This window comes from Plectropomus leopardus, chromosome 11 (genome assembly GCF_026936395.1).
Source record: "Plectropomus leopardus strain MGB_pleo_1.0 chromosome 11, ASM2693639v1, whole genome shotgun sequence".
Classification (NCBI taxonomy): Eukaryota; Metazoa; Chordata; class Actinopteri; order Perciformes; family Serranidae; genus Plectropomus; species Plectropomus leopardus.
In genome coordinates, this window is record NC_142186.1 from 22585021 (window position 1) to 22600800 (window position 15780).

General features: G+C 39.7%; 1 protein-coding gene across 4 annotated transcripts in view; it reads left to right on the plus strand.

Moving 5' to 3' along the window:
- LOC121945922 (polycomb protein SCMH1) overlaps positions 1-15780 on the plus strand; it is a 73535-nt gene that overhangs the window by 35980 nt on the left and 21775 nt on the right. For 3 of the 4 annotated variants that reach the window (XM_042490292.2, XM_042490294.2, XM_088084287.1), the window contains exons 1-2: positions 13849-13986; positions 14589-14719. The gene's annotated coding sequence lies outside the window, so the exon portion shown is untranslated. Of the gene's footprint in view, positions 1-13848; positions 13987-14588; positions 14720-15780 lie in introns of those variants that run through there. The other variant, XM_042490293.2, reaches the window with a different exon arrangement.

A 15780-nucleotide genomic window follows, 5' to 3' on the forward strand; every position in this document is an offset into this window, starting at 1 on the left:
CTACCCCTCTTACCCAACAAGAATTGGGATACGCTAGCCCAAAGTGTCACGGACAAGGGGTGTGTTGGTCATCGGACACACTGCTCTCACTCGATACCTTATCATGCTCGAGTCCTGTCCACCATGGGTTGCCTGGATACAGGGTCATATCAGAGGGATATAGCAGATCGGGCTGGAACGTATTTCCTTACATAGATAAAAGTATGCGTGACAGTATGCTGATTGCAACTAGGGAGCATGCACCTGTCAATTTAAAATAAGAAAAATTCACTAACATTTGCACGGTGATAATAAACTTGATCGGTGTGCACGTCTTGAATCCGCCTATTTTGTGCAGAAAGGAAGAACATTTCTGTGCATGGTAGTGAGTGAGGTCCATTGCCAGCACAAATTAACAAAAGAATAGCACTACTTACCTGAGCTCATAGTTTATTAACAGCCAGTATAAAGAAAAAAATTACAGTAGAAAGTTAAAATGCAGAAATTGTTGGCTATTTAAGAAAACTCAGATGGCCACCATTCCTGCCCATCCATCCACCGTGACTTTCTTCTCTTTTTTTCTTCCTGGAGCTGAAGTGTCAGAGAGGCAGAGATCTATTCAGCAGGCAAAGTGTGTTGTGAGTGGCAGAAATGAGATTGATTTTAATCAGAGAGCCTATAATTACATTGCTGCCGTTGTTGTCACTGATGCTGACAACATCCAGCCCTCCTATCTGCCTGTCCTTCAGTATGACTATATCTCTTTGTCTCCCTGCCCAAAGCCAGTCTCACTGTCAGTCTGCCTGTGTCTCTCTCTGTCTTCTTTTTCCTTCTACCTGTCTTCCTGGCTATACGACTGACTATTATTCGTGTCTTAAAGCATGTTCTTTTGTGCGTTTCTTTTAATGGTCATGTAATAAGCAGCGTAATCACTTGTTTCTTTGCATGTTCCTGTGACTCACACATACAGAAAGCTTTTAACCAGAAGAAAAAAACGAGCATGGCAGCCTTGGAATGGCAGCTGCAAAAAAGTGACCTTGATTCACAACCTTCTGCTGAAGTCTGTTTGTCCTGCTTCCTGTCTGACTCATTTTTGTGTTTGCTGTCACATGTTTGTGTACCTGTCTTACCTTCTGTACATGAATGTACTATCTGTTGTAATGACCGACCTTGTGCATCCCAAGATTTCAACAACACCTGCCCGGAAGTCTGCTTCTGGGTCTAATCTAAGCCATTCACATTACTGATTGTGTAGCAGTACAGAAAAAGCACACAAAAGTTGACCCAGGTGCATTTAGTGTAGTTACGTGTTTATTGACAGTATGTTGACCTGCATTTTAGTTTTTGAAGGGAACTTCTTTTTAAAAGGCAGAAGCAATTGAATTTGGCTAATGCAAATAATCACTGTAAATGTGTACTTAATAATACAACCAATAACATCAAAAACAAATCATGCGTTCCAGTTCCCATACTTGTATGCTGGGATGCTGGGGAAAAAAATTTGAGTAAGTCCGAGTACATAGTATGTCAAATGCAGTATGCCAAAAATACCGGGATGTTCTACTACATCCGGTCTCATTTTGCAGTATGCAAGCCAGCATGCTTTTCTGGCTATTCTGACTCACTGTCTTCTGCGCAGTGGAAGATACGTCACATCGACTGAGCTGCAGACAGATCATCGACTGATCACAGAAGCTGAGATTACTATCATCATTTAATCATCAATTGCAAAAAACCCACAATTGCAGTTGCTACAGTATGAGATTTTTTTTTACAGAACGATAACCATCTTAGAAAATATCGTGGTTTCACTGTGCCACAGTTTACAGAATTATTCTTATCAGTAATGACGACCCTTAAATAAATGAGAAATAGAAGGGGTTTTTTTTTTTGCTTGAAGAATTTTTTTTCCTATGAATGAAACTCAAAGCTATTTTTGAAGGAAGTATGTAAAAAAAAAAGGTATTGATGGTGCTGATGGTAATTCAAGTTTATATGACAAACCTCTTCTTTGTCTGTAGCTGTTCACTTGGCATTGTTTACATGAACAAAGCCTGTGTTCAGCATCACGTTACAACATTTGGATAAGTGTTTTGTGTTGGCAGGAGTCGTGTGTGAGGTCACAGCTCAACAGCTGGCCAATCAGAGCTGCCAGACCCAAAGTGTCCCCAAAATTAAGTGTAATAAGTAATATAATAATTATGGAAACAGACTTTTAAAAGAGGGCATTTACAACTTAAAAATGTTGGAAAAGCATAGAAATGACCTGCAGTAAATTAATGTGAAAACACAAAACAGAAGCTAGACTCAGTAACAATGAGTGAGAAAAGGGGGTTTAAATATTTATTGGACTGTTTCACTATTTAATGGCAGTATTATATTTTTGATGATTTATTTCATGACGTTGATATTAATCATTTTATGTCTCTACTTTGCGGGTTGGACAGAGCTTATGTACCCGAATGTGTAAATGAGATGAATTGTGAGATGGCATAGGATAAAATATTGAAATCATTTTGATAATAAATTTTGTAATTCCATTTAAAAAAAACATTTAAAGGCAAAATTAGGAGGCTGAATAATTAATTGTCAGATGTAATTGTCTTTTCATTCTAATGCATAAATCAAATGCTAATTTAATTAACTGGTTTATAATTGCTTTTCTAAATTCATCAATGTATTAATTGCTCATAATTAAACAATCAAAGCGCATGATTATTCTGATGGTGCACTGCAGACTTCATAGACCGCACCACTTAGTAAAGGTTAGTAAGCTAACAGTATATTTAAAATTGTGGTGAACAGATACTTACGTCACTGCGTGTACGTCACTGAAGCTCGTCTTGTTCTTTGGCTCTAGTAATTATGGTGCAACAGAAGCAAAGACATTGATTTTGTCTCGCTAAAAATGTCAGCAAGGTGCAAACGTTTGAATCGAACATAATCCTATAAAATAAGAGCCACAGGCCTCTGTCGGGGTCGGGCCAAAAGGTCCTCATGGCTCCATGTTCAGGAGCCGGTGCATCCGTCTGCCTGTTTCATGTTCGACATGGCAGGGTGCAGTGTGGTGAACTTTGCTGCCTGGTGGCGCAGAGGACTTGTGACACTGCTTATCCTCCGCACAGTGTGAGGCCGACGCTGCAAGCAAGACAAAATGGCATAGGTCAACTCCTCTCTTCTCCCTCCGTCACCCTCAGCGGCAGCGGTCGGAGCAGACTCCCAATTAAGTGACTGTGATTCCCTCATAAACAAGGTCAAAGAGACAGGAATGAGAGAGGAAGTGAGAGTCAGAGCATGAGTTTGGACCCGAAAAGTAAGGAGGGAGAGAGATGGAGCAGCGGAGGAAGACATATGAGGCTGGGTGAGTCAGGACGGAGGGAGTGAGAGGAAAAAAAGAGAAACAGAAAGAAGGGGAAAAAGAGAGGGAGATTTGAGAGACAGAAGGAAAAGGCAGTATTAATATTCACAGACTCCCAGCGCTTCCTAAATATTTTATTACTTCCAGCTGTTTGATGTTAAGGAGACTCACCAGAGAGCCCCCTACTCACACACTCACACGCACAAACTCACACTCATAAAAATGGATACATGCACACACCATCACAAAGCCACATGCAAGTAAATACCAACACATACACACACACACAAACAAAAACTCACGACCACAAGCTCAGTCACATGAACGGCAACAACACCAACAAACACACTTTTAACACACATGCATGGACAACTACACACATGTGCTCAGCAGGAAACACACAATAAAAACATGCATGTTTACAGCCCCAAACTAGCACACACCAAACCACATGCAGAGTGGATACGTACCCATACATAACCATAACACACAAAAGTAAAAAAAACACGTTTAGAAAAACTCACACACGCGCGCACAAACGCATGCCGCTGACTGTACATCGATCATAATCTGTCTTTCAGGAGTTCTGTCACGTTTATTCATTTATTTATTGGCTTATTTATTTATTTGTGTATTCATTATTCGTTGGGCTGACTTTCTTTTTATTTGCCAGCTCGGTTCCGAGGGGAGAGCGGGGAGAACATTCATCTTCTGATGAGAGCAGTCATTAATTCAGAACAGGCCCATCCCTCGCTCTCTCCCTTTGTCAGTCTGTCTCTTTCTCTCTGTCCATCAGACGGGTTCTCTCGCTGTCTGTCTCTGCCCATCAGCCCAACTTTCTGCCACTGTCTCTCACTGTGTGTCAGTCTGTCTGTCCTTCTTTTTGTTTTCCAGTCTCGGCCAATGTCTCTCTCTCTTTCCCTCTCTGTCTCTTGAGTTTCCCAGCAATGCATTCTCATTCTTTTTGCAAGAGTATGCCCATACAAAGTGGATGAATTATGAAAATGCATCGTATCCAACTCCACATCAGAGTTTTCAGACCATTTCATTAAGATCTTGTTCCACGCTGAAACATCAAAACAAAAGGAAAATGGTAAAATCTCTCCTTTGACATCCTCTGTCAGTTCACAAATGAAAGTGCATCATAGTCAACATCTGGGACAGACACAGCGTGATCTGTCCTCTCTCTGTCGTAGCCCATACCATGCCCATACTATACATGCCAAAAAAGTCATTTGCAGAGTTGTCTTCTTATCTTAACTGCTACACAGTCTGACTAAGCTCACATCATCTTTCTGTAAATGCTCACTTTTCCATCCACGCTAACATTTGAGTCTAGATTTTTCAGATTAATCCACAGTGGATCTGAAAAACATCAGCTTTGTATGGATAGAGGGCAAAAATGGTCAGCTGCAACATTAAGAAAAACACAAGGAGCTGCGCTGGCTGGAGTGTGTTGCTTTTAGTACTGGGAATGATGGAATTTGATACAGGAAGGCCTGCTGGGGTGGTAGATCTCCGACTTTTCATGTAAATTAGATGTCAAAAGACTGCACAGAAGTTTATAATACTATGAGGATTTTATAATGCTGGATATGCTCTTGCATTTATAGTTGAGGTCCATAGTTTGTTCATGTTTATAAGCATTATTATATTGGTATTATGTTCATTTTTGCGGCTGTTTATTTTTATTGATTTGACTAATTCACAAAAAAAACATCAACTAAATTTGGTTTCTTCAACAAATAAATCGCATGTCCTCTCGACACAAGATTTAACAACAGCAACAAAAACAGTTCTAACACAACTAGACTTTGGTTGCATGCCCCTTAGCCATTTTCACCTCATTTGAATGCTTTTTGTAGCCATCAATACTTAACTGGCAGCATTCTGGATGAATCTTTGACTACTCCTCAGGACAGCATTGGCTAAGTATAAACAGATTTTGCAGTGACTTGTCTTTTCAGACCAGCCTGCATATTTCCAGTGGGTTGAGGTGAGGACTTATAATACTAGCTTATAATACTATGTGACAGAATTTTAGAACCCTGGAGACAATCCTTTTGTCCATTTGAGGTAGACCACAGAGGTATAACCTTCATAATGCAAAGTAATCATCAGGAATGTGAAATTGCATTCACAGTTATTGATTGGCCCCCACATTGAGTTGCTGGATGATGTTGCATTGTGTCAATCCAGCTTCAACCTGTTTGACATAAAACCCTGCATTTTTATGCCTCGAGGCATTATTTCTTCAGGTAGTCCATCCCATTCTTGTGTGTGGGATATCTCAAGAACCCTTTGAGGGAATTCCCTCAAATTCGGCACAAATATCCACTTGGCCTCAAGTATAAAGTGATTAGATTTTGGTAGTCATCGATCAAATGCCAAGGTCACTGTGACCTTATTTCAGTCTCATTCTCGTGAACGCAATAGCTCAAGAACACCTCGAGGGGATTTCTTTAAAATTGGCACAAACTTCCAACAAGACACGGTGTAAATTTTGGTGGTCAAAGGTCAGTGCCACCTCGCAAAAACCTTTTGCCATAACTCATGAATTCATACACTAATTACGACAAAATTTTACCTAAATGCGTAATACAGGATAAGGGTAAAAAGCTGAAGTGATGGCATTTTATATTCAAAAGGTCAAACGTCAACTTCGCAATGACATTATAATGTTTTGCAAAAACACTTTTCTGTGCATAACCCCGGAACAGAAGGGGGGAGACATTTGGCCGGACACTGAAATGGTGACACTAATCTTGGGTGCCCACTTTGAAACTGTGCTGATTGTAGAGATCTTCTGTGCTGCCGGGTTGAGGATGTGTGTGAAGCATCCACGTTTTAGAATTTGTAGCGTCTTTGCAGCCACATTCATAGTTTAAGCACTGTCTACTGTCATGGCTACAAATAAATCTGGACAGACATGGATATAATAATATTAATAATGATAATAGATAGGACTTATATTCACTTTTCTAGGTACTCAAAGACTCAATTCAATACTCAATTTACATAAAATACAAAAAGAAAACAAATGCAAAATAGAGTATACAAAATTCTGAAAGACGCTTACATGAATAGAACAGATACAAATACAAGAGTAGAATGCAAAAGCAAAATGTAGAGGCTATGGCAGTTCAGATTTGGGGAGGCAGTGGGAGATGGGAATTATGGGCTTTTTTGAAAAGGTAGGTTTTGAGCTTATTTATAAATGAGGGTAGTGAGTTTGAGTTTGCGAAGTTTGGAGGGAGTTCCAGAGGGTTGGGGCAGCAATGGCAAATGCTCTGTCCCCTAAGGTGCGGTGCTTAGTCCTGGTGATGGGGGTATGGGGGTCAGAGGTTTGCATCAGAGCTTCTGTGTGTGGGAGTGACGTCGAAAAAGGTCAGTAAAGTGTAAGGTGGCAAGTTTATAGAGGGCTTTGTAGGTGATGAGGAGGATCTTGAAGTGAATTCGGTGCTGTGTTGGGAGCCAGTGAAAGTGTTGAAGGATGGGTGTGATGTGTTTTCTGGAGCAGGATCGGGTATTAACTGTAACTTGACTGGGTGGCAGAGGCGTATAACTGTGAGGTGGTAGCTTTAGTATTTTTATTCATTTCTATTTTTTTGTGCAGGATCCCTCATCCTCTGTACCACCGCTGTGCCAGCCCCAGCGGTCTCACCGAAATGAGCGAGACGGCTAAGTTTTTTTCACATGGTGCAATGTTAGTCTGAACATAGGCTTACTGTGGACATACTCAAACACTTCTTTTTCTCTGTCTCTCCCTCCTCCATCTATCTCTCCCCCTCTGATCCGTCTACCCCCCGTGTTCCCAAGCCTGTTAATCAGCAGATTGTTAATGAAGGCCTGAGTTCAAAGACGCAGAGAGAGAGAGAGAGAGAGAGAGAGTGGAGGCACAGAGTGGTAAGATAGGGAGGAGTTTTGGACCAACTGTCTGTTTGTCAAAACATGTCCACCCGTCTGTCTCTTTGCCTGTCTTCTCCTCTGATGTGAGTCCCTCAATGAGCTCCCCGCAAGGACCACAACACAGCATTTGCTCTTTGGGTTTCCCTTTCATGTTCCATTAAATGTGAACGAGAAGGAGACAGAGAGACAGCCAGAGAGGGTGAGAGAGAGATTAATTACATGTTTCAATAATGGAGATTAATTAGTATTATTTAAACATTGACAGTATCAACTAGACGTCAAGCATTTTGCGAGGCGCACACTAGAGTTCTCACTTTAATGGGTAAATTCATGTCTCTCCATGGCAGCCTAAAAGTCATCTCTTCACATCTTTTCCCTCCTTCCACCGCTCTTTCAATACTGTACATCAACTCCGCTGGCATCCAAAATTGTTGTTTTCGTGCATATTATTTCATGTTTATTCCTACCTATATTAAGCTTTCGCAAGCTTGAAATAATCTTCCTGACATTTGTCTTTTGCTGTTTTAGACAAACCACAGCTTTCATGAATGACAGGAGCATAGAGAAAACTCTCAAAGTGGAAATGGTCAAGTTAGAAGCACTAACGAGTCAAAGCCTTCCCCTCCCCTTCCCCTCTCCCGATGGATGCCGACACAAAAGTGGCAATACAGAAATGGAAAAATCCAGCCTAGTGGCTGTGAAGATGTCACACAGCCGCTGAAAACATGCCAGTGCTCTCCAGCCTTGGCCCCAGTTTGAGAGGGTGACAGGAAACAGTGAGGGGAGAGGGAAAGATGGCAGAGTTACTGTAGAGAGGAGAGCGTGAGCTTTCAAACCACATCCCGACACCACAGGCCGACTTCACCCTTTTTAACAGCGCCATATTCCCCCAAAATGTATCAGACGCAGCACGTGATAGCCAAATGGCGGCGAAATCTCTGATAAATCCAGGGAGGCGTTTTACTCTTGAGGGAAAGGCTGTCTGCTAGAGTCATTTATAAGGGAGTGACGAGGAGATCTAGGAGATTAACCCTTTGGAACCTAAGCAAATTGGCTCAGTTTCTTTCAAAAACATGGAAAGAAGGCAATGAGCAATTTAAGAAGAAATGACCAAGAAATTAACAAGGATTTAGCAAAAAAATACCCAAACATTAGCTGAAAATAAGCAACAAACAAAAAAAGAACAAACCAAAAATTGGAAAATATATAAAAGCCACAAATGTGCCACAAAATCTATACACTGACTTGAATTTTTGCTCTTCGGGGGAATGTAGGTATGTATTAGGTAGGGTTTTTTCTCCTGCAAAGACCAGCTTCACAGTCATAGCTTTACATGCGGCACATGGGAGCTGTCCGGCATTAACCCTGAGGTCTTTTACTATTGAGCAGCTCCGGCGCTGAAGAGCAGTATGAAGCGCCCCTCCTTGCTATGTTGGCGTGAGGGTTTGAGATGTATACTGAAGTAACAAGATCTCTGGTTGAACTCTCACAAGACGGAGATGAGGGAAGTGAAGAAAAACCAAACAGCGGGCATCCGCCTCATACTCGGCTCAACGGGGTGCATTTGTGTGCGTGCATGCATGTGTGTATGTTGTTGTGCGTGCATGCTGTGGGTGTTTGTGTATCCTTTCTCCAGCAGGACCCCCAGATCAAAACCGCAACCCACTCTCCCTCCCCATGCCTCTCTCTTTCTCTCTCTCTCTCTCTCTCTCTCTTCGTCTCTCCACCCCCTCTCTCATTAAAAACTGCAGGCCCTGGCTTCTAATTAAATCCCACTTGAAAAGTCTTAAAGTCAGCCTCAGATTGATTCAATTTGCATTTCTGAACAGAGAACATTGCCTAAAAGGATTAATAAATTGGACGAAAAAATTCCTTCTTTCTGCGCCACGCCGTCAGAGCTTGTAAGACAACATCCAAAGAGAAATATCCCCCCTCAACAAACGTCTATCCAACATATGCTCTTGCTCTCTCTCTTGCACGTCCCTCCCAGGATGCCAGCAGAGATGGGAAGTGTGTATCAGGACTCTTTGTGTGTTAGTGTGTGTGTATGTGTGTGTGTGAGTGTGTGTGCGCATGCATGTCCTCGTCTGTGGAACAAGCGCAGAGTCCTCTGAGGCACAGTCGGAAAGGAACACACGCAATCTGACTCTCACTGTGTGTGTCTATTTATGCCCGCGTGTGTGTGTCTGGGTGTGTGTGCATGTGTGAGAGGGGCGACTTTGTTGGAGCGTGCCAGAGTAGCTGAAAGTGACAAGGAGGCACAGTGGGAAAAGATCCTCGCTGTACTGTCTGTATGTGAAGAAACAGACCACGGTGGTGGAGCCTTGCCATTGGCGAGTGGACACCTACAGCAACATGTTTGGAAATCCAAAAACACATCGCCAGCTCCGAAAGCCAGATTCAATTAGTTCGATAAAATGAAAAGAGCAAGGAAGATGTTTCAAACGGGCCAAAAACTGATGCCGCTGCCAAAAGAGAGGAGCAAACACTAATGTGAGAATTTACATTTGCATTGACACAAAAGGTCCCTCTCAAAAATTGGACATTTGGAGGCTCTTTGTGTATTTGTACTCTGGAATTGACTAACAAGATAAGAGGAGGATTACCTCTGAAATTTCTTCTGAGACAGCTGAAAACATTTTTGCAAGTCTTACAGAATTGTGCCTATAATGTGTGTGTATGTGCAATTTGTTGAACCTTGTGGGAAAGTATGATTTAGTGCAGACTGTTGGGACACATTGTCACTGTTGTTATTTGCCAGTCAAACTGGCTTGTATAATGTCTGATGGACTTTCCCACTGGTAGTTCAGTGGTTGAAGCTGGATTAATAAAAAACTAGAAGCAAGTGGAAATCCTGACAAACAGACAGAAAATATAGCAGGCACGGCTTCACCACACAACATTTGGTTTGCCTGTAATTACAGTAACGCAGACAGAATACGATTATTCCCTCAAATGCATCAGACTCACAACTGTCTGCAAAGGAAACAAAGCCAAGGAATTTTGCATAATAAAAGAGAAAGTATTCATTGAAAAGAAATAAAAATCCATAATCATCATTAGAATAAAAGTCTGAGAGTTTAAAGAGGATAAAATTATTCTGTGCTGTGCTCTCAGGAAAGCACAAAATAATCATGGTGAAATGAATTTAGGGAGAGGAAAGCGGCAGAATTATCTGGCTCTGATTTGTATAAAACAACACTGACCCCTAGTGATGTTAGTTAGGACCATCCACAAGTGATTTGCATTATGCCTGTGTGCAGGCAAGTGTGAACAACTGTATGTCTCTGTCTCTGTGTGAGGACGATGAATACATAATTTTTCTGTGTGTGTTCCTGAGTTTTTCTTAGTATGCCTGGATTTTTTTTTCCCGTGTGTGTGTGTGTGTTCTCACTGTGTGTGTGTTTAATCCTCCACATACAGTACAGACAATCATGAGAGCATTAGATTTAAGTTCTGTGTACAGTGTGTGTGCATGAGGTGTGTGTGTGTTTGTGTGTGTTCTAATAATGGTGCCTGGTGGACTGGGGCTTCCTTTGATGCGATGAAGGCTGACAGGCGTGAAACAGGTCCAATCAGGCGCGTGGGCACTGCCAATTAACCCTTTTCACCGTGTGAAACCAAACATAATTGCCTGGGGTGCAGGGGGCCACTGGGCCATGGCCTGCCCAGCGTAGGCTGAAATGGGCATTAGCAGTGCTGCCAGGTGACCATTACACACAATTGAACTGCTGGGTGTTTTTCCAAATCACACAGTTACAGTTGCTACCCAGATGTAATTGGCATGGCATTACCAAATGGCCCTTATTTCTAATTTTCACACCTACACAATTTATCTGGAATATCTTTAGAGATTTTGTTCTCTGCCAGGTTTTTTACACTACTGCAGGCACACTGTATTTCAGTGGTATTTTGCTCTCATAGCGTGGATCACATTATGTTTGAGATATTAAATTGCTCTATTTGTAGTACATTTTGACACTGTCATGACTCTGTTCTCAGAATGTTATAATAATCTTAACTGGAACAAATAGTGGTTAATAAGTGAAGCTTTGTGTGCACTGATAATCAAATTTTATTCATGTTATGCTCAAGGCAAATACCCCACATTCTTAGTCAAACACCCCAAACTAGAGCACAGTTTAAATGAAAATAGAGCAGCGCTCTGTACGGCAGTAATGCTGCAATAATAATGTTTACAGAAATTCCACAAACGTTTGTCTTCTTTTAATATTCTTACAATAAATTAATCATTATGACTATCAACATTGTTTGATAAAATGGCTGCTTATTATTAATGAGACTTTATTTCAAATTAAAGAGATACATAAAAGCTAGAAAACTCAATTTCTGCAGCATTTCTACTAGCAATTCAGCAGTTTCAGTGAGCTTATTGGACCTCTCGAAATTGTTTTTTAAGTATATTATTTCCACTGTAATATGCAATACTACTATTTGTGCAATGGCATTTAACCACATAATATTCATTTATAAGCAGGTTGTATGCTGTCTGCTTATATATGAATATTAGTAGTGATATGCTGTTACACAAATTGGGCTGCATACAGTGTTGGGAAGGTTACTTTTGAAATGTAATGGGTTGTCAATTACTACTTACTTTTTAAAATTGTAATACATTGTGTAACAATTTAAATTACTCCATCAAAGTAATGTAACTTATTTTATTGATTATTTTCATAACAAATGTTTTTAATGTGGAAATAAAGCTGAAAAATGTCCAGAAATAGGCTGTAACAAAAGAAGGCATTCTTGCCTAGGGAAAAGTTGCATAGAAACAGATTACATTTTAAATTCTAGGTATGAAAGTCCTACTGAAAAGAGTATATTCATATGTAACACCTTTGTTAGTAATTGTAATTTAATTACATATTTTTTGCATATTGTTACTGCCCAATTAGTGACCCTAAGTTCAGCACCTCTCATAAACTGGACATTAAAACCTTTATTAATGTAGAATTTATTGCAGGACTGTTGTATTAAATTTTATTAATTTTAACAAGGTGTGCCTTTTGAAACTAGCAATTTAAAATATTAATAGAGTGTGCTTATAGCCTAAAGATGTAAGTGCAGTAGATGTTTTGGTATCGCAGAGGAAAAATTGTGTCTTAAGATTTTTTTGTATTTATTTTAAAAAGCTTCTGAATCCTGCAACACGCTGGCAGGTTTAAAAGGTATGTTTTATTTAACATTCGCCAAGATCAGACCTTATATTATAGCGCAAAACTGTAAAATCAGAAATCATTGTCAGATTTTCACATTTTTGACAGTCCTTGAAAACTTATTTCATGAAAAAAGCTTCCGTCAGGAAACATAACCAAATCTAAGCTTAAAATAATGATATTTCATTAAAACCACATTATTGTCTCACTTTAAATTTCAGCAAAATATAAACCTTTTGCACTAAACAGATCCTGTAAAAAAAAACACACACACACACACAAAAAACAATAGTAAATTTTGTGCTTCTGCAGGAGTAGAGGGGTAAGTCAAGGTTTTTTTCAATTCTGAATTTTTAATTGTTATTTTTTTGCATAAGAAATTAGTTGTTTGTTTTAATGATAACTCTTACTCCCACGCTGTGTGCTCGTTGCATTAGCTTCAATATTTAGTGTGAATATTAGAAAAAAATTTAATAAAAAAAACATTTAAGGTGATTCACTTAGGGTGGCTCTAGGAAAAATAATTGTAGCCCAGGGGAGCTTCAAGGGGTAAAAAGCCTCCCACTCCTCAGATAAAGTACAGTCCCCAAAAGATAATTCGGTCATTGGACTTAAACCCTTTGAAATCTCGAAGACATAATAGACACAAGAGAGACACAAAGAGATACATAATTCCAAGTTAATAATAATTGAAAAATAGGGAAAATGTCCAGAGAACTATTATTATTATTATTAGTAGTAGTAGTAATAGTAGTAGTAGTAGTAGTGGTAGTAGTAGTAGTACCTTAACTTTTTCATCCATATATTAATTTTTATTTTTATTTTAAAATTTTGTTTCGTCATTTCTCTTTGATTTTCTTTTTTTGACAAAGGTTTGATAAATGTAATTTTTTAAAAAAAACTTTTTTTAATTCAAATTCTCCAAACTTAATTGACATGCTCAGTACCTATACAATTAACATTTTCAAAATAAAGGTTGTATCAGAATATTTCATTGTTAAAAAATTAATTAAATTGCATTATAAGTAAAATGTAGAGGAAATAAGAAACAAAAACATAAATAAATAAATAACCTCAGGATCTGCTATAAAGATGGAATTAAACTGAAATTTCCAAATTGCCAATTTAAAATTGATGCGTTTTAAATTGTCAAGTAAATTTCAGAATTATTGTCTTAAAATATGAACCAAATCATTTTATGTACATAATATTTTTGCAAAAATAACCAATAACCAACTTGAAATGCTATAAATAATGATAATAATAATGATAATAATAATAATAATAATAATGATAATAATAATAATAAAGTTTGGACATTTTTTCCCTTATTTTAACTTGAAATTATTTCTCTCTGTGTGCCATGTCTGAAATCTTTTAACCGCCAGGGGTCGTTGTTTTGCCCTCTCTCCATCCCCCTCACCTCCAGTCTGCCTCTTGCCTGACTGACTGCCCACCGAGAAATGTTGGCAAAACACCCCCTCCTCATCGTGTAAGGGAAAAAATGGCGGACAAGCGCTAAATCCACATCAGAAACAAACACACACGTTATAAAGCAAGGTAAACAGCCTCGGATACACCGAGCGACGTCGCCTTTTGGGGCTCAGCTTCAGCGTTGAGCCCAGGTTACCACCGGCTAGCTTCTGTGTGCTAGCACGCTCCCGTTTTGCTAATGCTAATATTTATAATCAGGTCAACGAGCTAGCGAGCCACCTAGCATGCTAAGCTAGCATCCCGGGCAGTAGGCATGTCTCTGTGTAGCGTCGCATAGCATGCTGGAAGTGGTGTCTGCATGGACCGCGCCGGCTTTATGCTTGTGTAATTTCCTCTCTGTGTCGTTATTATCTGATTTACACCTTAAAAGCTACGGTCGAGGCAGTGTTTACTCCTGAATAACACAATTAGCGATGCTGTCACGCATGCAAATACAGCGAAAGAGAGGGCGGGGGTACCCATGTGTTGGCTTTGTGTTTTGAATGGAGCTCAACAATTTTCTGCAATATAACACGCCATATTTTGGCAATACATGACAGTAGTGTCCCGTGTAGATGTCAGAAAAGTAGTGTTATCTGGTCGTTGAGTTGTAAAGACTCGCAGCAACAGGAGGACTCTGTCCCCGGCTGCTGAGCTCTCTAACGTCAGTCCTCCTGTCACTGTCCCAGACTGGAAAACAGGGACCGGGCCGCTTTAATTTGGACGCCACCCCCCTTGGCGGAGGAAAAAGGCGCACTTCCATTGAAAAGGAAATCATCCGGGGAGGAGAAACGCTGCTAAACGGTTATGAAGTTTTAAGGTAGGTATGTTTATATTAACAGCATCGTACTTAAGACACATTGTGGATCATCTGTCGTTGCTTGTTTGCGAGTTTTTCTGTTTGATTTTACAGTTCATTTATAACACAATAAGCTGGCATGTTTTCTCAGCAAATTCAAATATTTGGCAGATGGTGAACAACTGTGGCTGTTACTGTTTGTCAGTACTTGCTTTGGCATGTTTTAAGAAAACGCTTGCATATAGTTGTATTATCAAAAACTCTAAATATGATTAGAAATCTGTGCAATTTAGATTTATATTGTGTCTTTTAACTGTCCCATTGGACTGTGGTTACTGTGGGACTGACTGGGACAGGCAACCACTTGAAGCACATGTTTCTATCAGTCTGACCTATTGACCTGGATGTTGTGTCTGCTTAGTAATGTTGGTTAGACCAGGGTTTGGGTTACAGGAGTCACTGAGCCTGAAAACATGTTGCCCCTCTCTAAAGCCTTATGCACTGATTGATGGCGAGAAATGTTGTGAACTTTCAGCACTTTCATTTTTTACACAGAGGCAATTTTGTTTCTTATCAAAACGTAGTAGGTTGACTTTCTTATTAAATTATAACATATTTTATAACTGACATCCTGTGCAAGCTTAGTTTGTAGGGTTGCAGCAGTGTACAATGAAACTGTATACCATGGTATGAATATATTGAGGGATATCATACCATGAACATTTGCTTATCTATGATATTGGGGAAAAAATGCAACCAGATTGAGAATCTTACCTCTGAGTGTGTATCCCCTGTTCTACAGCACAGACTTTTTACACATACAACAAAAAAATGGTTTTAAGTTTCAATAATGGACATTTATTCAACAAAAAAAACCCTCCTGTTTTCATGTCTTTAAGGGTCTCTGGAACTTGTAATAGTTATAATAATTTTGAACCATAAATTGTGATATTTTCTTGTGAAACTCTCATGCTGTTGCAAGCCTAGCTGAGTGATACTGATGAAACTATAAGGTAGGTGTTAATTCAGTGTTTCTAATATTTTTTCCCCTAGGTTTATATGAGTGACTGCCTGCATTTGCA